Source organism: Moschus berezovskii, chromosome 15 (assembly GCF_049115385.1).
Source record: "Moschus berezovskii isolate FMDL1 chromosome 15, NW_MosBer_1.0, whole genome shotgun sequence".
Classification (NCBI taxonomy): Eukaryota; Metazoa; Chordata; class Mammalia; order Artiodactyla; family Moschidae; genus Moschus; species Moschus berezovskii.
The window spans coordinates 18,361,669-18,385,172 of record NC_142474.1 but is presented as its reverse complement, the minus strand read 5'-3'; the positions used below and the strand labels follow the sequence as shown (position 1 = coordinate 18,385,172).

At 50.7% G+C, this 23,504-nt stretch overlaps 1 protein-coding gene across 5 annotated transcripts in view; it reads left to right on the top strand.

Moving 5' to 3' along the window:
• Positions 1–23,504, top strand: part of EPB41L1 (erythrocyte membrane protein band 4.1 like 1) — a 142,560-nt gene that overhangs the window by 21,419 nt on the left and 97,637 nt on the right. For 2 of the 5 annotated variants that reach the window (XM_088843818.1, XM_055436677.2), the window contains exon 2: positions 3,390–3,475. The exons of 1 other annotated variant lie outside the window; for it this stretch is intronic. The gene's annotated coding sequence lies outside the window, so the exon portion shown is untranslated. Of the gene's footprint in view, positions 1–3,389; positions 3,476–9,548; positions 9,706–23,504 lie in introns of all 5 variants that reach the window. 2 more of the 5 variants (XM_055436685.2, XM_055436704.2) reach the window with 2 other exon arrangements.

Sequence of the window (23,504 nt, the reverse complement as noted above, 5' to 3'; positions counted from 1 at the left end):
GAAGAGCCTGTGTCTGGGTGGCCATGCTGCTCACTTGCTCTGAGTGTGACCTTGGGCAGGTCACTTCACTTGGTTAAACCTTAGTCTATCATCTGTACATCTAGACTAAGGGTGAGATTTACCTCGATGGAGGAGATTACCTGAGATAGAATCCAGAGACAGCTCTTGTGCCAGCACAGTGCCTGGCACATATGCATAGTCGAGGCTTAGCTGGGACAGTGTTCCTTCTACTGCTAGTCATAGGGGCTGTTGCTACTGCTGTTGCATCCATGAGCTTGGATTCGGTTTTTCCTTTGGTCCAGATGGGACAGGGGCCAGAGGGAAAGGAGAAGTTAAAAGAGCTTGAGGGTGGGACTTGAGATGGGCACTGCGGGGATGCTTTGTTCAGTACCTTGGGGGATTGCTAGACTTTGGGGGAAACTCCTTGGTTCTTCGGGTTCTGTAGGTGATCAGACCAAAGATATGAGCCCATTTTACAGATGAGAAAGGTGAGGGAAAGTGATCAGTCTATATAGACAGAGGCTGAATGCAAGGCTTCCCATGCCTATTGTGGAAATATTGGAGCCACTGTTAAGAGGCCCCCTTTGGGGGTTTGTGAGAGCAGAGCCTGAGCTAGAGTCTGGCATTCATGAGGAATGGTTGTGACTAGTCTTCCATAGCTGGAAGGGATCTTGACACCATTCAGTATACTGTCTCCTTCTTGAGCTAAAGAAACAGAGACCTGAGTGTGTGTATGTGTGTGTGTGTGACCTCTCCAGGATCAGCCAACAAGTTGGTGGCCAAGCTGGAACTGTGTCTGTTTGTTTAGATCCGGCCCTCGGCTCAGCCCTGGCGGGACGGATGGCTCTGCTTGTCAGCCCCTCTTCTCCTGCCCTGTCCCTGGTGAGGGCTGCTGAGAAAGAGGCTTTTGTTTCATCAGCTCTTTCTGGTTTCCTCTCAAGGTAGCTTCATCACCACCCTCACTCCATCTGCCTGGTTTGCATTTGTCCCTGTTCCAGGTTTAAAGGGCCCTGAAATCTGAAGCTTCTACTTTCTTCTACCATCATGTCTACTTTCTGGATAACCATAGGGGAGATCATGGGCTTTTCATCAAGAAGGCCTGGGTTCAAATCCCTCTTCTACCGTGAGTTCCCTCTATGGCTTTGGTCAAGTCATTGTAATGTTTAGTCACAACATCTTCATCTAAAAAGTGTTAGTCACTCAGTCATGTCCAACTCTCTGTGATCCCATGGACTGTAGCCCCCCAGGCTCCTCTGTCCATGGACTTCTCCAGGCAAGAATACTGCAGTGGGTAGCCATTTCCTTCTCTAGGGGATCTTCCCCACCCAGGGACTGAACCTGGGTCTCCTGCATTGCAGGCAGATTCTTTACCATCTGAGCCACAGGGAAGAACCCAAATGGTGAGTGAGTGTATAACCTGGCGGGTAAGAACCTGAACTCTGGGTCTCACTCCAGCATGGATTCTCTAATGCTCTTCATTGAGTCCTTTCACCTTCCGGGGTCCCAGGGTCCACATCTGGAAATGGCGGCTGCTATCTCCTGGGTTGTTGTGATAAGGAACTGTGCTGAGTTCTTCACAGGCAGCGTCTCATTGAATCCTCCCTTTAGTCCTGGAAGCGGACGCTCTTACTCCTGTTTTCCAAATGGGGAAACTGAGGCTCAGAGAAGTGATTTGCCCCTGGCCACTTTGCTGGAGAGTGGTAAAGCCAGAATTCAGACCAGGTCTGTACGACTGCAGAAGGTCAAAGTGTTAGTCGCTCAGTCATGTCCGATTCTTTGCGACCCCATGGACTGTAGCCTGCCAGGCTTTTCTGTCCCTGGGATTCTCCAGGCAAGAATACTGGAATGGGTTGCCATACCCTTCTCCAGGGGATCTTCCTGAACCAGGGCTCAACCCAGCTGCAGAGTCCCAGCTTAAACCACTGCCCTGCACTGCCTCCCAGGTTGAAACTGAACTTCGGGAAACAGTAGATGGGGAAACAGGTTGTAAGCTACTGGCTGACAGATGTTATAGCTGAAGTGTCCGTGACCTGAGGCCTCTTGGATGGGGGAGCAGGAACAAGGCGCCTGCTCCTGCTATTTCAGCCTCAGCCCAGGTGATCTTCCCATTTGCTGGATTCTTATTTTCTGTGTGAAGCAGAAACATCTCATCCAACCCGGAGGTTATTGTTCTGAGTGTGTGAAACCTGAGGTTTCTCCTCCAGTGATTCTGCCCATTGGGTACTAGGCCAGGCCTGCAGTTGGGGCTGAAAGATGATTAAAAAGGGGCTTCAATACCCTGTGAGTGGGGACTTCCCTGGTGGTCCAGTGGTTAAGAATCCGCCTTACAATGCAGGGGACGTGGGTTTGATCCCTGCTCTAAGCCCATGCATCACAACTAAAGATCCCACATGATTCAATGAAGATTCCACATGCCACCACTAAGACCCAATGCAGCCAAATAACTAAATATTAAAAAAAAAAAAACCTGAATGAATTAGCCCAGAACAGAATATTAATGCTGTAAAGACCTTAGGAACCCCTGAGTCCAGCCATGTTTATTTCACAGATGGGGAAAACTGAGGTAAGGATAGGCCAGGTTGAAAGAACAATGGCTATGTTTTGTCCTGGGTGGAGACCAGGGGACTGCTGGGAAAGGGACACCTGAGGAGTAGGCAGACCTTTCTCTTCCTTATCCCCCCAGCTCTGCTCCCCCAGCGATTTCTGGGAATGCAGGTGTGCCTGTGTGCACTCAGTCGCTTCAGTCTTATCTGACTCTTTGCGACCCCGTGGACTGTAGCCCGCCAGGCTCCTCCGTTCATGGGATTCTCCAGGCAAGAATACTGGTGTGGGTTGCCATTTCCTTTTTCAGGGGATCCCAACCCGGGGATTGAGCCCGAGTCTCTTAGGTCTCCTGCATTGGCAGGCCGGTTCTTTACCACTGGCGCTACCTGGGAACGTCATTTCTGGGGATACCACTGCTCAAAGAGCTCTGGAATCCAGCCACCAGGTTCCAGGTCTGCTGTCCCCACCCCAGCCTGGGTCCTGATCATGTGCCCCCAGACAACCACAGCATCCTCCAACTCACACGCCTAAAGCTACTCTTGCCTGTTTTCAGTCCATTCTCAACCCTGCAGGTCAATGGTTTCCCGTTGCTCTTAGACTCTCGAGACTGAATTCTTTACCTTACCCTCCAAGGCCCTTCCTGGCCTGGCCTCTGCAGGCCGCTCCAGTTTTATATTTGTTACTTTCCCTTTGGCTCCGCAGAGTCACACGGGCCTTTCTGTGTAACAGGTTCAGCAACTTCCTGAAGGTTCCTCAGAGAGTCAAATGCCAGCTTCTCAGTTTCCAATTCCATGCTGGGTCCACGAACTCAGTTCGGAGGCGCTAACACTGTCTGCTCCTTCCAGGTGCCTGACTGCCGTCCTTCCGCCCGGGGAGCTGGTGTGGTCGGAGCCGGAGTGAGTGTTCCAGAGGCCCAGCCTCCTCTGCTCAGGTTGGACAAATTGACTTTTCAGTCCTCAGGCTATTTTAATGTATTTTACTGCCGGAGAGGTGGGAGAGTTTGTCTAGGCCACAGATTCCTGGTGGGCTTGAAAAACGGGGGCATTGTTGAGAGTTCTCTCTGGTTTGGGCTTATTTTGAGGAAGGGACTGAAATGGGTATTCATTAAGTGCCTTTGTGTTAGGCAGCATGCTTTGCCCAAATAGCTTATCCATCCACCTTGCCTGGGGGCTAGTGACCTTGGACTTAAGAAGCTAGATCCGCTGACCTGAGGCCCTGGTTTTCTTTTGCTTAACCGCTTGGAGTTTGTAGACTAGATTCAGAAGGGAGTGTTTTCATTCTGGTTCTGCCACTGATTCCTACGTGACCTTGGGCAGCTACCTCGCTCTCTGTTGGCCTCGGGGTCATATATACATTGTCAGGGTAGGGCAAAGGTGGATTCAGGGTGAAAGAGTTGCTTTCAGACCTTCCAGCAGTGAAATCTCCTTTTCAAGTGAACCCCAAAGAATCTCACTGTACAAAACAGTACAGGAGTTGCAGCCATGGTCAAAGTTGGGGTGAGCCTGGGGGACTCTAACTGGCTAATTCCTCAGCTTCTAGAAGCCCTCCGACAATGCCATGGAACTGTCCTGAGCTCTGTGCAAGATACTTCACAAACCACTGGCCTGGGGCGTGTCAAAGCCCCTTTCCACCTCCTGGTGACTCTGCCAGGGTGAGGGCGTGGAGAGGGAACTGAGCCAAGAAGTTATACTGGTTGGGGAGATTGCGAAGTAATAGGCAGATGTCATTGTAGGGTTATTAGTAAGGCACCACTGTCAGGGTTATGATGTTGTCGTTCTAGAATCCTCTGTTTTCTTTTTGTGTTTTCTGACCTTGCACATGCGGCGTGCAGGATGATAGTTCCCCAACTGGGGATCACACCCACGCCTCCTGCAGTGGAAGCGCAGAGTCTTAACCGCTAGACCACCAGGGACATCCCACTCTGGTTTTGATTTTTGATTAGACATGAAGCACATCTGTACCCTAGGGGAACTCCTGTGTGTGTGTATGTGTGTGTGTGTGTGTGTAGGCAGCAGCGGCTGTGGGTGTTGAGGTGGGGCTGGGCAGACCAGGACAGATAGAATAAATGCCAAGCAGAGCTGGGAGCATGTTGCTCCCAGGGGTGGCAGGGATTCAGGTGGCTTTAGCTCCAGTTGAAAGGAACGATTTGGCTCTTTCCGGCCAGCGCACAGGCCCCACGGAGGTCTCTGGGCAGGAAGCACTGGGAACAAGGAATCCTCTGTCTGCAATCACAGCACAGCTTGGACAGAGGAGGTGGATTACGAGTTGTCGGGAGGCGGCCTGCTGGGCTTTGCCTGACATTTGGGCAAATGGGTGGGGAGAAGGGGAACTGAGTGTGTGTGTGTATGGTGGAGAATAAGGTCGAGTTTGGTTCATAACATTTATTCCACAAGTTCCTTGAGCTTCTGGAAGCCCTCTAAGGAGCCAGGTTCAGATCCAGGATCTCTGATCCTGGACGGGTCAGAGCTGAGAAAGGTGGGACTCTAGAACCAGATGGTGCTAGTGGTAAAGAACGTGCCTGCCAATGCAGGAGATGCAAGAGTCTTGGGTTTGATCCCTGGGTAAGGAAGATCCCCTGAAGGAGGAAATGGCAACCCACTCCAGTATTCTTGCCTGAAGAATCCATGGACAGAGGAGCCTGGCGGGCTCCGTTCCAAAGGGTTGCAAAGTTGGACATGAGTAAAGTGACTTAGCACTCGTGCACTAGAAGATATTAACCGCCATCAGTTTATCAGAGGACACGGGAAGTGTGAGAGATGATCGATTTTTGCAGGCAGCCTGGTGCAGTGGAATTCATTCCGCCTGCGAGTCCAGAGCCCTGCATTCAGGTCTTTGCTCTGACACTGACTTGCTCTGTGACCTTGGTCTCATCACTGCCCCATTCTGAGCCTTGGTTTTCTTTTTTGGAGAATGGAGATAGACACATCAGCCTTAGTTACCTCTTAATGCTTTTTTGAGCATCCATTAGAATCAGGTATTTCTCATCTTTGGAGGCAGCAGAATCCCGATACATAAGCATTTGAAACCACCACTTTGGTTGAATTTGCAGCAGTTACCTAGAATCTTGTTGCCCTCCTTACTTGGTTTTTCTTTTGGCTGTGCTGGGTCTTCACTGTGGCGTGCCAGCTTTCTCCAGTTGTGGTGCTCAGGCTTAGTTACCCTGCAGCCTGTGGGATCTTAGTTCCCTGACCAGGGATTGAACCCACGTCCTCTTCATTGGAAGGCAGACTCTTAACCACTGGACTACCAGGAAAGTCTCTCCATGGGTGTTCTTGGAGGTGCCTCTACAGGCTCCCAGGGCTCCGGGATGCAGTGTCTGAAGACCACGGGATCAGGATGATTCTTGAGAACATGCTTTGCAGACTGTCCTTTGTAGCGCCAATAGTAAAGATTGTGTTGGAACACACAGAAGCAGCCTTAATACTGCTGCTGCCCTGCCCTGCCCACGGCCAGCTCAGACTGTATGTTGGTTAGGGCCTATATAATTGGACCTGGCTTTTTCGGAAACAAGTGACAAAAGCTCTATTCAAAGTGACTTAAACCAGATGGATTCTGGGCAGTTCATGGAATTGTAGGATGAGAAACCAGGTAGATGCTCCATCTGTCTCCATCACAGCTTGTCTCCTCTGTCCTTCTGAGGAACTGGCTGTCTACTGCCCTAGCTTAGCAACCTAAACAGAAAGTTGTTGTTCAGTCACTAAGTCATGTCTGACTCTTTGGGACCCATGGACTGCAGCACACCAGGCCTCCCTGTCTCACTATCTGCTGGAGTTTGCTCAAACTCATGTCTGTTTGATGCCATCATCCTTTGTTGCCCCTTCTCCTCCTGCCCTGAATGTTTCCCAGCTTCAGTGAAAGTGAAAGCTGCTCAGTCGTGTCTGACTCTTCGCGACCCCATGGACTATATAGTGCTTGGAATTCTCCAGGCCAGAATACTGGAGTGGGTAGTCTTTCCCTTCTCCAGGGGATCTTCCCAACCCAGGGATCGAACCCAGGTCTCCCTCATTGCAGGCGGATTCCTTACCAACTGAGCTACAAGGGAAGCCCTCCCAGCCTCAGGGTCTTTTCCAGCAAGTCAGTTCTTCACATCAGGTGGCCAAAGTATTGAAGTTTCAGCTTCAGCATTAGTCCTTCCAATGAATATTCAGGGTTGATTTCCTTTAGGATTGACTGGTTGAATCTCCTTGCAATCCAAGGGTCTCTCAAGAGTCTTCTCCAGCACTACAATTCGAAAGCATCAGTTCTTTAGCACTCAGCCTTCATTATGGTCCAACTCTCACATCTGTACATGACTACTGGGAAAACTATAACTTTGACTGTGTGGACCTTTGTCATCAAAGTGATGTCTCTGCTTTTTAATACATTGTCTAGGTTTGTCATAGCTTTTCTTCCAAAGAGCAAGCATCGTTTAATTTCAAGGCTGCAGTCACCATCTGCAGTGATTTTGGAGCCCAAGAAAATAAAGTCTGTCACTGTTTCCAGTTTTTCCCCATCTATTTGCCATGGAGTATGGGACCAGATGCCATGATCTTAGTTTTTTGAATGATCGTAGTTTTTCTACTAGGATCTAGCTATCAACCCAAGGGAAGGATTCTGATTGGTTCAGTCATTGTTGCTAGGGGATTAGGGCCATTCCCTATAGTGGCCAGGCCTGGGTTCAGTGCCTCCTTGTGTAGCAAATGGAGGAGCAGAGCTCTCATTAGAAGAAGGACTGGAAGGGTGCTGGGCAGACAGAACCATAAGAACATACAAGCATGTTCGTGAAATCTTGGGTTATAGGAGAATGAGCAGCTTATAGGCCTGCAAGGCACCATAACCCCTCCTCTTCAGTGACAGGGATACAAATATCAACAATGAAAACAATAGGTAGTGTTTATTGAGTTACTCTCCTTATGAGATTTATGTTCTATTCCCTTTCTTTTCTTTTTAGTATTTATTTATTTGGCTGCACCAAGTCTTAGTTATAGTACGTGAGATCTTCAATTTTCACTGTGGCGTGAGGGATCTTTAGTTGTGGCATGGGAACTTTTAGTTGCAATGTGTGGGATCTAGTTCCCTGACCAAGGATTAAATCTAGGCCCCCTGCACTGGGAGTGGGGAGTCTTAGCCACTGGACTACCAGGGAAGTCCCTGGTAGTATTGCTTTTCATGTGTAATTTCATTTAATCCTCCAGATATTCCTTTGGGTAGGTACAATTACTCTCCCTATTTTATAGATGGGAAAACCAAGGCACAGCTAGTGAAGGTCATATACTGAGTAAGAGGAGGAGCTCGGGTTCAAGTTCAAGGAGTCTGGCTTCAGAGCCCGCCCTCTGATCACTACATCCACTGCCTCTGATCAAAAGTTCAAGTGGATTCTATGTCTACTTGCGTGCTGCCCCGTGACACAGCTTGTGACCTGTAGAGACAGCCAAACCCAGGTTACTCTCTACTCTGCCATTGGGAAAGGCTTCCTCAGGGTGCATGCAGATCCACCTGCATAGAAATCTATTTGGTATAGGTTCTGTGGGCTTCCCTGGTGGCTCAGTTGGTAAAAAATCCGTCCGCAGTTCGGGAGACCCAGATTCAATCCCTGGGTTGGGAAGATCTCCTGAAGGAGGGAATGGCAACCCACCCCAGTATTCTTGCCTGGAAAATTCCATGGACAGAGGATCCTGTCAGGCTACAGTTCATGGGATCACAAAGAGTCAGACACTGCTGGGTGACTAAGCACACATACGATTTTGTGGTAGGTCTTTCAGGAGATACAAAGAAAAATCATTCATGAACCTACCTGAAAGGTCACCATACCAAATAAGTCACGCTCCTGAGTCTCACACTGTGCCAGGGTCTGTCCTGAGCACTGAATGGTCATTGTCTCATTTAATTGCAGCAACAACTCTGTGGAATAGGTGTGATTATTCTCACCATTTTCCAGAGGAAACCGAGGCTCAGAGAGGAGACGTGACTGTCCCATGATCAGGTGGCTAACAACTGGCAAAGGTGGCATTTGAGTTCATGTCTGTGAGTTCCGTGCCCCCCAGAAGGGAAATCAATGTGTGCAGGTGTGGCCGAGACACAGCCAAGAGTGCAGATCCCTGTCGGAGAGGGATGGGAAACTGACACCCAGGGGAAAGGGGCAGCCTGGGGCCCAGCAGCCAGAATGTGTTTCCTGGAGGAGAAGGCATGGGCTCTAGGCTTTGGAAGGGGCTGGACTGGGGCAGTGGGTTTAGGGAGGGCTCTCCGGGAGAGGGAGCTGCTTGGGAAAAGGCATTGGAAGGGAGAAGCTGGAGTGGTTCAGTCTGGCCAGAACTAAAGAGCTGGGGTGGGGCAGGGAAGCTAGCCATCTTTCGAGCTTCAAAGAAGATCCCCCGCACCCCGCCCCATTCCGTGTTATTCTATTCAGAGACATGAAGAGGTTTGATCATCTCCAGTTGCACCTGGGTGCCCAGGTCCCTTACCTTTTCTCCTAGGCACCATGTAGAGGGTGGAAAAGGCCATGTGGGCACCAACAGGTGTCAGCCCTTCATTCCTGGGGGCAAATGATGGGAAGAGTGCTCCCCTGCAGTCCTTTGCTCAGAGGAGAGGCTTCCCTCCAGGCAGAATGAGCTCAAGGAACCAGGACTGTTTCTGTAAAGAGCCTTGTGGACTCTCCATCCCCTTCCCAGGCAGCAGGCTGAAGCATGGACCTCTATCCCATGAAGAGGCTCCTTTCCTTCCCACTGTCCCCTCCACACACCACGGATCTCATCCACCTTGTCAGCAGATGGGCTACGCCCTCAGAGCCTGGGCTCTGTGCTGAAAGTGCCTTCAGATTTTTTTCTTCAAATATCTCAGGTGGAAAATTGGAGGAAGATGATGTTGGTACTGGAAGCCTCCCAGGTTTCAAAGGATGGGAGAATGACAGGCACATTTATTGAACTGGACTCACGGTGTGTCAGAGGCTTTATCACCCCCATTTACATAGGAAGAAAATGACACAGCTAGAGTTGTCACATGAAAGGTGACATCATTGGTTTTTGCAGGAGGGATGGAAGTGGGGGAGACTCAACAGGAGGACACCCCGCCCCTGCCCGACCACCAACAGCCTCCTCCCTGCTCTCATCCAGCGACTCCTATTATCTCAATGGCTCAGAAATGCTGATTCTGGCTCCCCTGTCTGCCCCTCAGCCTCTTCCTGATGTGAGTACAGACTGTTTTCCCTGGCTTGCTGTTTGCCTGAGAGCTAGAGGGGCTGTCTCACGGAGTGGGGCCAGGCTTCACAAATGTCATTGAGATGGGACACAGATGTTCAGCATTCCTTCTGTGGCCCCTCTTGTCTCTGGGATCCCTGGATTTCTCCAACCCTTCTTGGAGGGATTCCAGCATTTCTCTAAGGGCAACAGAGGTGGAGAAAGGCGGGGGAATTCTTTCATGGGATGGGACTAGGACTTTTCTATGCATCATCTCATCAGATTTTCCCCATATTCCTGAAAGGGAAGGCACAGAGGATATAATTATCCCCATTCTGTGGATGGGTTCATTGAGGCTCAGAGAAGGTAAGTGACTTCTCTAAGGTCACACAGCTAATGAGATTCAACCCTGTGAATACAGCAGAGCAGAGGTAGAAGACAGAAACCAGTGTCTAGAATCCTGATCTTTCTTCCTGTTTCCCAGTACTGATGGTTATAAGGACTGCCTCTGGGACTCCCTTTTTGGCCCAAAATGTGGGGGTCATATCCCCAGTTCACACATTCCCAAGCTTCCTAAGGCCCCAGAAAAAAACCTTCCTCACCAGTTCTAAATCTGAGCATTCCCTAGCCCAGCCCCAGACTGCTGTTCTTGCCAATCTCCGCTGACATAAGAGGTTGGCCTTTTTCTTCTGACAAGGTGGAAGAGATTAGCCATTTGTTAGGAGAGCTCCCTCTGTAAGGTGTTGGAGGCTCATGTTTCAGCCTGCACACGGGGAAACTGAGGCCAGGGACCTAAACAATTGCTGCATTCAGAGCAGCTAGAGAGACAAGGCTAGGAAAAGACTTGGGCTTGGGCTGGCCTCATGTGGTGGGCCCCTTTCCCAGACAATCTATAACTTTGTTTCACTAAGTGGAACACAGTGTCCGCTGAGTGTTTACATTTTGCTCCACTTCTGCCACAGAGAAATTCTTCCTAGGGGCACCCTGGCCTTTCCCAGAAAAGTGGCATCTGGGCCAAACCAGGGAGGATCCCTGTGTTCCTAGGAGTTGAGGGCTACAGCTCGGGGCTTGCTAAGAATAACCAGGATTCTGGAATTAGTGGTGATGGTGGCACAACCCTGTGAATACAGCATGGGCACCGTCTTTACCTCCAGACCTCCCTGGATTGGGGGCAGCAGGGCGCGTAGACTGGCCCCCTGGGCTTTATGCGGTCCTGGGGCAGCTGTGTTGGTCTCTAGAACACTTTACTGACCAAGGTAGTTTCCTCGTTTGCTAGACTGGAACTGAGACTAGGAAAGTGGTGGCAGTGACTGGCCCTGGATACAAAGGTGGGATTGGGCGGGGGTGGGGGTGGGGCAGCATTAGAAAACTAGAAGAGTAGACACTGCTTTCTTTTCTTTTTCGTTTTTGGGCTGTGCTGATTTTTCGTTGAGGGGCATGGGCTTTCTCTAGTTGAGGCCTGTGAGGGCTTCTTTAGTTGCAACACATTGCTTAGTGGCCCTGTGGCCTATGGGATCTTAGTTCTCTGGCCAGAGATTGAACCTAACTAAGTCCCTTGTGTTGGAAGGTGGATTCTTAACCACTGGATCACCAAGGAAATCCCACACTGCTTTTTTCATATGTGTGTCTTACATATGCACAGGTCTTGGGAAAGGTTTGAATGAATGACCTGGGCGTGTCTCTTTCCCTCTCCGGGCTTCAGTTTCCCCCACTGGACCCACTCTCTTGAGTCCTTCATATCCCTACTGTTCTATGATCAGTGGCCTAAAATACGTGGTTGACAAGTTTTCCTGGAGGTCAGTTGCCTCATTTGTCAAACAGGGAGGACAGAGTCAGCCAATCCTACCCATGTCAGGGGTTCCTGCTGCAAGGGTCAGAGAAGTGATCATATCACTTTGGGCCACAACAGGCTTTAATAAATGGGGAGTAGCTTTAACACGGCAACAGGCTCCCACCAGGCAGTAGAATGAGCTGGAACTCCAGACTAACATAGACTTGGGTGTAGACCCCTGCTCCACCACCTACTGTGTGGATTTCAATGAGATACTTCATTGCTGTGTGCCTAAGCTTTGCCATCTGTAAAATGGACCCAATAATAGTTCTGACTTCAGAGGTTATGGAGCTGAAATGGGAGAGAGCAGGCAATGAGCAGAGGACTGTGCCCGAGATACAGTGATGGCAAGTGTCTCATAACTGATGTGTTATGTGTTAGTCGCTCAGTCATGTCTGACTCTTTTGCGACTCCATGGACTGTAGCCCACCAGGCTTCTCTGTCCATGGGATTCTCCAGGCAAGAATACTGGAGTGGGTTGCCATTTTCAACTGAAAGATGTTAATTATTGTTGGTGGCAATAATGATGATGATCACTGACATTTAGAGGTTGGAATTCTCTATGACAAACCTAGACAGTGTGTTAAAAACAAAGACATCACTTTGCCAACAAAGTTCCGTATAGTCAAGGCTATGTTCTTTCTAGTAGTCACGTACTGATGTAAGAGCTGGACCATAAAGAAGGCTGATGCCGAAGAATTGATGCTTTTGAACTGTAGTGCTGGATAAGACTCTTGAGAGTCCCTTGGACAGTAAGGGGATCAGACCAGCCAATCTTAAAGGAAATCAACGCTGAATTGGAAGTACTGATGCTAAAGCTGAAGCTCCAATACTTTGGCCACCTGATACGAACAGCCAACTCATTGGAAAAGACCCTGATGCTGAGAAAGATTGAAGGCAGAAGAAGAGAACAGAGTATGAGATGGTTGGATGGCACCACTGATTCAATGGACATTAACTTTGGCAAACTCTGGGAGATAGTGAAGGACAAGGAAGCCTGGTGTGCTGCAGTCCGTGGGGTCGCAGAGTCGCGCACGACTTGGCAACTGAACAACAAAGTTCTCTGGGGGCCAGTGAGGCTAGTGATGGCAATATTATTGATATGAATAATCTCTTATATCTCTTTGGCACTTTACAGTTTACAAGGCATGTTCACATCCATCACTGTATATGACTTTCAGAGCATTCCCTAAGGGAGGGCAGGGAGGCGTCACCATCTCCATTTCACAAATGCGGTTGTGGGTCTTAGGAGAAGTGGCTTGCCCCTGATTTCAACTCAGGTCCTCACGCTTTAGGAGCTCAACTCCTGGCCAGAGGTCCTGTGAGGATCAGCCTCTGGGTCTGGCAGCCCCAACTGGCAAATGGGAGACGACTGTCCCATTACTGACACTGATATTCAGCCACTGATTTTCAGGCCGTAAGTTTTGGAGAGCAAGGGAGCAAGGGACTGAATAAACGACAGAGTGGCTGGCTTGGTGGCCTTGCCAAGTCACAGGAACACGCACACAAGTCTTCAGGTCCGTACGTTCAAGGTGATTGGGGGAGACCTGTCTCGCTTTGGGGCCCAGGATTTCTGAAGCTGTGGGCCCACAGTGTCCCTCCTTGTTCTACACAACCTGCTTGGATCCTGAGCTTTTTCTGCCTCTCTCTGCTATTTCCTGCTCTGCCACCCCCAGCTCTACTCCCACCCTCAGTGCCTGGGCCTCGGAGTGGATTCTGCCTCCAGTCATTCTTCCATTGAGTCTTTTTTCTTTTCTTTTTTTTTTTTTTTTTTAGCAGTACCGCATGGCTTCTGGGATCTTAATTTCCTGACCAGGGATTGCACCCAGGCTCTTGGCAGTGTCAGCATGGTGTCTTAACCACTAGACTGCCAGGGAACTCCCCTCCACTGAGCCTTGAGTTGGTCAGCCAGTTTGCACTGAATTGGTGCTGTACTCCATGCACAGACCCACGTGCTGGGACACAGAAGCGAACACAGCAGGTACACACGTGATCTGTGTTGAACGGCAGAACTTTGTACCAGTCTTTGGTGGTTTCCAAGCAGTGGCGAGGAAGGTGTCTCTAGGTTCCTCCATGGGATGCATGATTTTGAATTTGGGAAATCGTCTATGCCATAGGAGACGGCAGGTGTTGGAAGCCCTGGGCTGGGAGTCAGGTCTGGGTGCAGGTTCCACCTCTGCTGTGGCCTTGCTGTGTGACCTTGGGCCCATCTCTGCCTCTCCCTGGGCCTCCTCCTCCCCATCTACCAAGGGAGGGGATTGGTTGAGATACGGGAATTTGTTGTTCAGTCCCTCAATTGTGTCCAGCTCTTTGCAACCCCATGGACTGCAGCACACCAGGCTTCCCTATCCTCCCCAAGTTTGCTCAAGTTCATGTCCCTTGAGTCAGTGATGCTATCTAACCATCCCATTGTCTCCTTTCACCTTCAGGTGAGATATAAGGATAGTCCCTGACATTTGTGGGGTGCCTGCCTGATCCATGTGTCCCAAGATCAAAGGCCCAGACTGATGTCGGGGGTCCTTCTTGCTGAGAGCGTGGCTTCTGGGTCTTACAGGCCTTGAGAGTGGTTTCTGAACTGGGTTCTGAGCACTTGGGGAAAGTTGATAGAATCATCAATTCCCCCATACTCTGCCTGGTGGGCCCCACAAGTCTGGCTGGCACGAGTGCTGACAGAATAGGTTCCAGCCAGGCGGCCCCTGACATAGAGGCCGGCCCTGTCCAGTGGGGGCCCTGCATACTGATGGGGGTGACCTCTTATGTTTTCCTTTGGGCAGGAGGTGCTGAGAGGTGCAGTGGTGGGGGGGCGGGTAAGAGCAAAATTTCAAGGCTCCCTGAAATGATGGAGTTGACCTAGTGACCCCACGGGAAAGGCAGCAAGACTGAAGCCCCAGAGGGCTTTTCCCAGGTCCACAAGAGTCTCAGGGCTCCAGAGTGTCAAGAGTCTCAGGGGTACAGAGCAGAGTCAAGTGTCAAGAGTCTTAGGGCTGCAGAGCTACCTAGGCATGCACATCTCCTGACCTCCACCCCCAACAGTCATGACTTGTGCTCAACTATCTCCTTGCTCTTGGTCACTGCAGTTTGGGGGAGGGCAGGGTGTCCCTTGAGAGCATGTGTGTCCCCAACAAGGCCAAGAGTGGCGGGACTTAATCCTGGTGGCTGTGGCTGGGAGGGGAGGTGTGTTTGTGCGTCATAGTTGTCACATTTCCCTGCTTCCTGTCCTCCCAGGTAAGTTCCTGGGTCTCTTGTCCTGGTGGCTCTGACAGCTGACATTTGAGTGTCCGGAGCGGGAGGGGAAGCAGAGGGCAGAGCTTTGTGCCAGATGGCCAGCTGTGGCTGATTCTGGGTGACAGACCGGTTTCCTGCTGGCCCCGGGGCAGTGCCCGTGCGGCCTGGCTGGCAGGTCTCAGAGGAGCTGCTCTGTGCCCTCCCTGTCTCTTAGCTCTCTCTCTCTCTTATTGACTGTGCTGTGGGCCGTGTGGGATCTTAGTTCCGCAACCAGGGATCGAACCCTGGCCCCCTGCATTGGAAGCGCAGAGTCCTAACTGTGGACCTCCAGGGAAGCCACCGTGGCCCTTAGCTCTTGGTGTCTGCAGCTTACTTGTGCCTCTCTAACTCTGTGCCCTGCTGCTTGCCCGGGCACAGACACTGGTTTGGCAGGTTTTGCTGCACCCACAAGCAGTGGGAGGGCTGGGAGCTGGAGAGGGGCAGGCGGAAGGAGGCAGGGCTGGCCTGTCCTTGCCTCCCTCCCCCGACTCCCCAAGGCCAGCCTCACCTTTGTCCCCTTGGCCTCTTTCTCAAGGGAGGCTGCGTGGGGAGCTCGTAAGCGGAAGCTGCTGGGACTCCTGGTTCTAGCTCCATCACTTACTCAGCATGTGAACATGGGCACATCCTTTTCTCTTCTCAGCCCTCCGTGTCTTCATCAGTACAGCAGGGTTTTCAGCTCAGTAATCCTCAAACAGCTACGTACTATGATTCTTGTTCTAGCTCTGCCGTGTTCTCTCTACCCTTAGGCGAGTCATAGCATACCAAGTGCCTCCAGTTCTGAGGGACCGAATGAGGGCCACAAGCCTTGCTTGCTTCCTGGGGACGGTGATAGGATCAGCTAACATGCTAGCAAGTAGCCTGTCTCCATCCAAAGGGTTTTTCTCTCTATAATCTGGCCTGTCCTTATCAGGCTCAAGCAGAAGGAGAGAGTGTACCTAGAGGGGGGCTTACTCCAGCCGCTGCCATCCTGAGCCTGGGTCGTTTACTTCTTCTCTCTGTTGATTTAGCAAATCCTTCCGTACCCCAGGACCTGCAGATGGTGACTGCAGTCATGAAATTAAAAGACGCTTGCTCCTTGGAAGAAAAGCTATGGCCAACCTACAGAGCACATTAAAAAGCAGAGATATTACTTTGCTGACAAAGGTCCATCTAGTCAAAACTGTGGTTTTTCCAGTAGTCATGTATGGATGTGAGAGTTGGACTGTGAAGAAAGCTGATCGCCAAAGAATTGATGCTTTTGAACTGTGGTGTTGGAGAAGACTCTTGCGAGTCCCTTGGACTGCAGGGAGATCCAACCAGTCCATCCTAAAGGAGATCAGTCCTGAATAGTCATTGGAAAGATTGATGCTGAAGCAGAAACTCTAGTGCTTAGGCCGCATGATGCGAAGAACGGGCTTATTGGAAAAGACCTGGATGCTGGGAAAGATTAAAGGCAGGAGAAGGGAATGACAGAAGATAAGATGGTTGGATGGCATCACCGACTCGATGGTCATGAGTTTGAGCAAGCTCTGGGAATTGGTGATGGACAGAGAAGCATGGCGTGCTGTAGTCCATGGGGCTGCAAAGAGTCGGACACGACTGAGTGACTGAACTAAACTGAACTGATTTCCTTCTGCTTCGAATTCTCTTTCCCTGGCTTTTTGCTGTCTGCGATCCTCATTCTTTACAACTCAGTTTGGTTAGTTACCTCCCTCCCCAGCCCCACTACATTGCTCTCTACCTCCACCTCATAACTCTTCATAACGCTTATCACAGTTTGTGAGCATTTATCTTTTATTATATTTAAAAAACATTTATTTATTTGTCTGCGTCAGTTCTTCGTTGTGGCCTGTGGGGTCTTGGTTGTGGCGCCTGGGCGTCCCTAGTTAAGGTTCAGGCTCAGTAGTTGCGGCGCTCAGACTTAGTTGCCTTGTGGCATGTGGACTCTTAGTTCTGCAACCTGCGTCCCTTGCATTGGAAGGCAAATTCTTAACCACTGGGCCACCAGGGAAGTCCCTGTATTCTATTTTTAACCTCATGTTCGCTCCACATTGTAGGGCACCTAAAAGATGTTAAGTAGGCATGTGTTGGATAATTGAAAGAATTTTAGGGACACGATGCTAGTTAAGTGTTTGGGTCAGGGCATAACTCTTAGGAGGTGCTTAGTAAATGGCAGCTTTTAGTGAGAAGCAACACTGCAGGGTGGTAAACACCAGTGTCATGTGGTTAAAGCACACATGCGTGGGGTCAGGGATGCAGTGAGAAATTAAGGTTGAAAAGATGAGCTGGTACCAGATTGTGGTGGTCCCCTGATCCTAAGCCAAAGAGTTTTGACTTCCTGAAAAACATTGCTGAGAGTCATTGATGGGCCAGTAATTTTAATTCCAGAGCTCTGCTCCTGAGCTGGGGGCTCAGACTTTATATACTTGAAGAGGTTGTGCTGTGTGGTTGTGGGAGTGCCGGGTTGGAGGCAAACTCAGAGAGGAACAGGCTGGCCCTCCCCAGAGGCATTCTGAGGCAGGTTATTCCCAAAGGCCCAGAAAGAAGGGACGCTACTGGGGACAAACTGTTTTCTGTTCCCCATCACAGTGGCACTGTTCCTGGTTGGGGCTGGGGTGCAGAGGATTGGGGCCACCTATGAGTCAGATTTGCTGACAAACATTCATGTAGTCAAAGCTATGGTTTTTCTAGTAGTTGTATACATATGGGACCTGGACCATAAAGAAGGCTGATTGCCAAAGAGTTTATGCTTTTGAACTGTGATGCTGGAAAAGACTCTTGAGAGTCCCTTGGACAGCGAGGAGATCAAACCAGTCAATCCTAAAGGAAATCAACCCTGAATATTCACTGGAAGGACTGATGCTAAAGCTGAAGCTCCAATATGCTGGCTACCTGATGTGAAGAGCTGACTCATTGGAAAAGACTCTGATGCTGGGAAGGACTGAGGGCAAGAGGAGAAGGGGGTGACAGAGGATGAGATGATTGGATGACGTCACTGATTCAGTGGACATGAATTTGAGCAAACTCCGGGAAATGGTGAAGGACTGGGAAGCATGGTGTGCTGCAGTTCATGGGGTGGCAAAGAGTTGGACACGACTGAACAACTGAACAAAAACAGAGTCAGATATATGGATTTCTATTCTAGCTCTTCCCCTTGTCAACCATGTGACTTCTTCCAGCTTCATTCACATCTCAGATCCCATTCTCTTCACTCGTAAAGAGGCTGTGTTAAGTATCTGCCTCATAGAGTCTTGGTGAGGATAAATGAAGTAGTGTCTGCAAAGGGCTTAGCAGAGAGCCTGGTGTGCACTGAGCTCTCAAGAAAGCTGTTATCTCCATCTAACGTTGGGGGCTTCAGAAAGGGCATTCCAGACAGAGGGAACCACGAATGCAAAGAGAAAAACACAGAGTTGTGAAGCAGGAGGGTGCTTTGGAGTGGCAGAAGTTTGCTATGCGTGCTGGGGATAACAAGAAAAGCAAAGGAGGCCACAGACAGGCCCGGATCCTGCAGCACCCGGGCCAGGAGTTGCGTCTTGTCTGGACCGTGATGAGGGCCACTGCAGGGTGATGGTTTGGGAATGATGTGATCTGATTTCTGGAGGCGGGAGGATGGGTTGGAAGGGCAAAGCTGCAGCCCAGAGGCCAGTGGGCAGGCTGTTGGGTGGCCCTGGTGAGAAAGGATGGGCCTAAACTCGGGTGCCTGGAAGGACAAGAGGGAACAGATAAGAGAGTGGGTGGCGAGGAGGAGTGGATAAAGTGCAGGGACTGATGGGTGTGGGGCGATGGGTGTGGGAAGCACTGTATCCTGGAGGGCTGCAGGGTTTCTTCCTTTTCGTTGGGATCTTAGTTCCCCGACCAGGGATTGAACCTGAGCCCTCTGCAGTAAAATCTTGGAATCCTAGCCCCTGAACCTCCAGGGAATGCCCTTTTCTATCTTTTTTTTTAAGGTGTTCTTGTTAGGTGCTTGACGGATCATAGAGCTGAAAGCATAATGAATGCACATAGGTTTGGACCCAATAGTTAGACTTTTCTGAGAATTAAGAAGCTTCCTGAAAAACCTCTCTTTTTGTTCTGACTCCCGATGTGGAAAGTCTTCCTGAAATCTCTGAATAATTGACTCGTCTCTGAGTGACAAGGGATCCTTCTGTGGAGACACTACACATACTTGTCCCTGCTGGGCTGGAGTCTGGATGAGGGAGCGGGGATGTTCTGGCTTGGCCTGGAGGTGGCTGAGCCGGAGGTTGTATTTGGAAGCTATTTTCAGAGTCTATCAGTTTTCTTGTGATTGTCTTTCGTTTTCTCAAAGTGTGTACAAAGAGACAATTCCAGTGAATGGGAATGTTTTATGTATTTCCAGACTCTGGACCAAGGGCCAGGCAACCTTGCTTTCTTTTTTTTTTTTTTTTTTAACATTTATATTAATCTATTTGTTTGGCTGTGCCAGATCTTAGTTGCGGTATGTGGGATCTAGTTCCCTGACTAGAAATCAAACCTGGGCTCCCCGGCATTGGGAGCTTGGCATCTTTGCCACTGGACCACCAGGGAAGTCCCCCAGGCAACCTTTTGAAAGTGGTGTAAGTTCAGCTCCTTCCTGTGTCCTCTCCTCAGACATTTTTTTGGTGAGTGTGGACAGGGAGCTGTTCTTCCAAAGAACCGTAGGTCTCAGATTTTACACTTTACAGATAGAGAAAATGAGACTCCAGGAGGAAGGTGATGAGATGTGCTCAGATCCAGTTGTGAATTACTGCTGGGGCTGGGCTGGGCCACGTGCCGCCCTTCCTGGCGCTCCTGTGGCTCCACGCCAGGCAGCTGGCATGGCCTCTTGCGGGGTGGTCGAGGCTGGGGGTGCTTGATGAGGAACGTCCACATAGGCCCCCGGCTCAACTCAGGGGCACACACCTGGCAGGAGAGGACCCCCGCAGACAGGGTGGTGGTTGTTACTGTTCAGTTGCTCAGTCCTGTCTGAATCTTTTGTGACCCCATGGACTTTAGCCCATCAGGCTCCCCTGTCCATGGGGATTCTTCAGGCAAAATACTGGAGTGGGTTGCCATGCCTTCCTCCAGGGGATCTTCCCGACCCAGGGATCGAACCTGCGTCTCCTGCGTTGGCAGAGACAGATGAATTCTTTACCACTGAGCCACCTGGGAAGCACCATCTGCCCCCAGATAGGATAGGGCTCAACTACTGCCCTAAGTCCCCAATTCAGATGCCCACCCCTACCCCTCCTCCTGATCTAAGATGGGCCCAGAGGTGTGGCTGGAGGTCGGGAGCTAAAACGAGAAGGATGGGGTTGTTCCTTATGAGAAAAGGAGTGGAGAGCCCTGAGTGAATGGGGTGGAATATGGTCTGCATCCTATTCCAGCTGATTGCTATGCTGAGCAGAGGCCTTTGTCTGCGTTGCCAGGGGAACCAAAGTTTCTGCCTCCTTCCCGGGCTGTGATTGGCTCCTGGTAGAGCCTGAGCTTTCGTGAATGGAGGGCCCTCCCTCCTGCCTACGTCTTTTGCGTGGAAGTGAGAGACTAGAGTGAGACTGGGGTCCCCATGGAAGCACTGCGTAGGCTTCTGAGCTCCTCTTCTTCAGCTCTGGAGGTGATGGGTCCCCTTGTTCGTTCACTATTCATTTATCCCAAGCAGCATCTGCTCCAGGCCCTTCATTCTTCCAGATCTAGGAAAACTAACCTATGAGTCAGAGGACCTGGCATGGCCACAGACTCACTCATGGCCTTGGGTGGGTCCCTTCCCCTCCATGTGCCTAAGTTTCTTTACCTGTAAAGACCAAGGCCTTCTAGCTCTGACTTCCTTAACCACACAGCCTGTATCTCCTCCTTTCCGACCTCCCATCCTTCCACGTGGCCTCTTGTTGAACTCTGATCAGGTTCTTTTTTGTAGGTGCCCCTGTAAGAAGCAGGGCAGAATGGGGCGTTGCAACCAGCTCTTAGCATTGTCTCATTTTTTCATTTTTCCTTCTCTTCTAGAAGCCTCAAATTTTGCAGCCCCCTCTTGTCTTGTCCCTTCCACTTGGGCCCAGGCTCTGGGTTGTATGCCACGGGGCAGCTCAGGATGGCTGCCCATCTCTGCTCAGGGTGGGGCGGAGCTGCAGGCAGGGCAGAGCGTGCTGGGGCAGGTGTGAGTGGTTGGAAAAGCCATGGGACTCGGCAGTCCTGGGTTCCTGGCCTCATCTGGCTGTGTGTCAGCGAGGTGACCTTGGCTGGGGTGCTCAGCTTCAGTTTCTGCATCAATGATGCAGGAATCATAATGCCACCCTTGGGGTTGTGGCAGAGGTTGAACGAGATGGCATGCCTGCTGTATGGGAAATACCGACTCCCTTCCCTGGTCCCTCCTCTAAAATAGGCAGGGATCTGGGGAAAGTCCAGATTGAGGAGGGCTGGAGGTGGCAGGGCCCGTGGCAGATTGAAGCCACTGCCCTTCCCCGGCAGTGCCAAAAAGCAGGCAGCAAAGCGTTGCCTTGGGCGGGTGATGTCTGAGGAGGGGAGGCCGCGTGTCAGAGCTAATGTTTGAATAACACTTTTAAGATCCTCCAGGGACCTCAAATGAGGCTCTTTCAGATGAGCTGAAAATGAAGCAAAGTAATAAGGCTGAGCTCACTGGCAGGAAAGGGGGCGGCTCATTGGTCCTGGCCTTGTCTCTCCCAGCCAGGCTCACGAGCACAGGCTGACCGGGAGGGTGGTCCCCACGTGTACACTGTGGGCTGCCATAAGGAAGGTCTGTTTTCTTAGGACGAGGGTGTCATGGGCGATCGCTGATAGTGACTTGGCCCTGCTTCTTCTTGACTCACTAGATTGAGGGTCAGAGGTGGCATCTTGGGTCACTGGCCTTCAGTGCCTGGTTTGGCGTTTTAGCTCTGTGACCCAGCCTCCCTCCACCTCGGGGCTGTGGAATCAGCAGCTCCAGCTTGGCCGCTGCCTGCCCTGGGTGTGGCAGGAGGCAGGGATTAATCCTGGGGCTGGGGGTGAAGTGGGATGTGAGTTGCTGGGGGTCCTTCCCTCCTCTGCTCGGGTTTGCCCAGGGTCTGTGATGAGGTGGGGGGACAGAGGAAGGAGGTTTTCAGGTGAAGAAAGCGGGCTGGTGATATGACTCTGGGTGTGGGGAGTGTCCGCTTATACCAAGGAGGCCCAGAGGCTGAGGGAAGGGCCGAGAAGCGAGTGTGTGTGTGTGTGTGTATGTGCGCCTGCACCCATGTGCTGCTTGTGTAGAATTTGATCCCCGTGGGAACAAGTGACAGAACTGGTGAGTGATTATGGACCAGGAGGGCTTCCCTTGTAGCTCAGCTGGTAAAGAATCCGCCTGCAATGTGGGAGACCTGGGTTTGATCCCTGAGTTGGGAAGATCCCCTGGAGAAGAGAAAGGCTTCCCACTCCAGTATTCTGGCCTGGAGAATTCCATGGACTGTATAGTCCATGGGGTTGCAAAGAGTTGGACACGACTGAGAGACTTTCACTTCATTTCACTATGGACCAGGAGGGCTTCCCTAGTGCCTCAGTGGTAAAGAATCTGCCTGCCAATGCAGGAGACACAAGTTTGATCCCTGGGTCAGGAAGATCCCCTGGAGAAGGAAATGGCAACCCACTCCAGTGTTCTTGCCTGGAAAGTCCCATGGACAGAGGAGCCTAGCAGGCTACAGTCCATGGGGTCGAAGAAGAATCAGACACAACTTAGGGATTAAACAACAACTGTCTTCCCTATGGACCAGGAGAGCCTTGTCCTGGAGATAGGAGAGAATCCTGGCCAGGCTCTTCTGCCTGAGGCCTTTTCTGCTTTGCTCGAGTGGGCTGGGAGCTGATGGCCATGGGGTGGTGTGTCACTGCTTCTCCTGGGTGCCTAGTTTTCATTGGAAGTGCCTGCTGCTCGTAGGGACACTGGCCTCTCCTAGACTCCTCATTGAGGAATATGTGGGGGTTGATGGCTGATTCCTCTTGGTGCCTGGATTGCATTGGGAATGCTGTTGGGGACATGGGGACAAGTGTTGCATCACCAGTGCCTCCCAGGCCACACTGACCCTGGGGATCCCCACTTCCATCTCTTCCCTCATCTCCATGACATCCCACCCTTCTTTTCAGCTTCCCCTCTACCTCCCTGGCCTGTTCCCCCTCGTCTCCTTGACTGCTCAGTGTGGGGTCCTCAGGGCTCCAATGCAATTACTGAATTTTTCTTTTTAATAATCCTTTAAAAATTATCAAAGTAATAACAGTACAGAGATTTCAGAAAACAGGAAGAGAGAGAAAAAATGACTCTTGAGTACTGTTGAGAGTTTGGTGTGTTTCCTTCCAGCCATCATTCCCCCCAGTACATCTTCACGGCCACCCTGCATTTTTCACTTAATGGTATATGCAAAGCCCCCCTTTAGGATCATTCCAGAGGATTCCATTAAAGACGTTGATCCATTTACCTCTTTTCTTGTTGATGGACAGCCAGGTTGTTTCCAGTTTTTGTTCTTTCAAGTAACATGGCAATGAACATGTCCTAAAGTGTTTTTTTCTGTATTTCAGATAATGTCTGTTAGGGCCCCAAAAGGGAGACTTTGGGTCAAATGCTGTGGGTGACTTTCAAATGGTAACTCTTGACCAACTGCTGTGCCACTTTACAGCCCCAGCATCCAGGGTGAGGAACTGCTGTGGGTTCCTTGCAGGTCTAAAGAGCCTGTTCCTAGTGTCCAGGCCCTCATTCACTCTAAGATGGGGGTGGAGCAGGGCTATGGATTGAGGTTGCTTGGGTT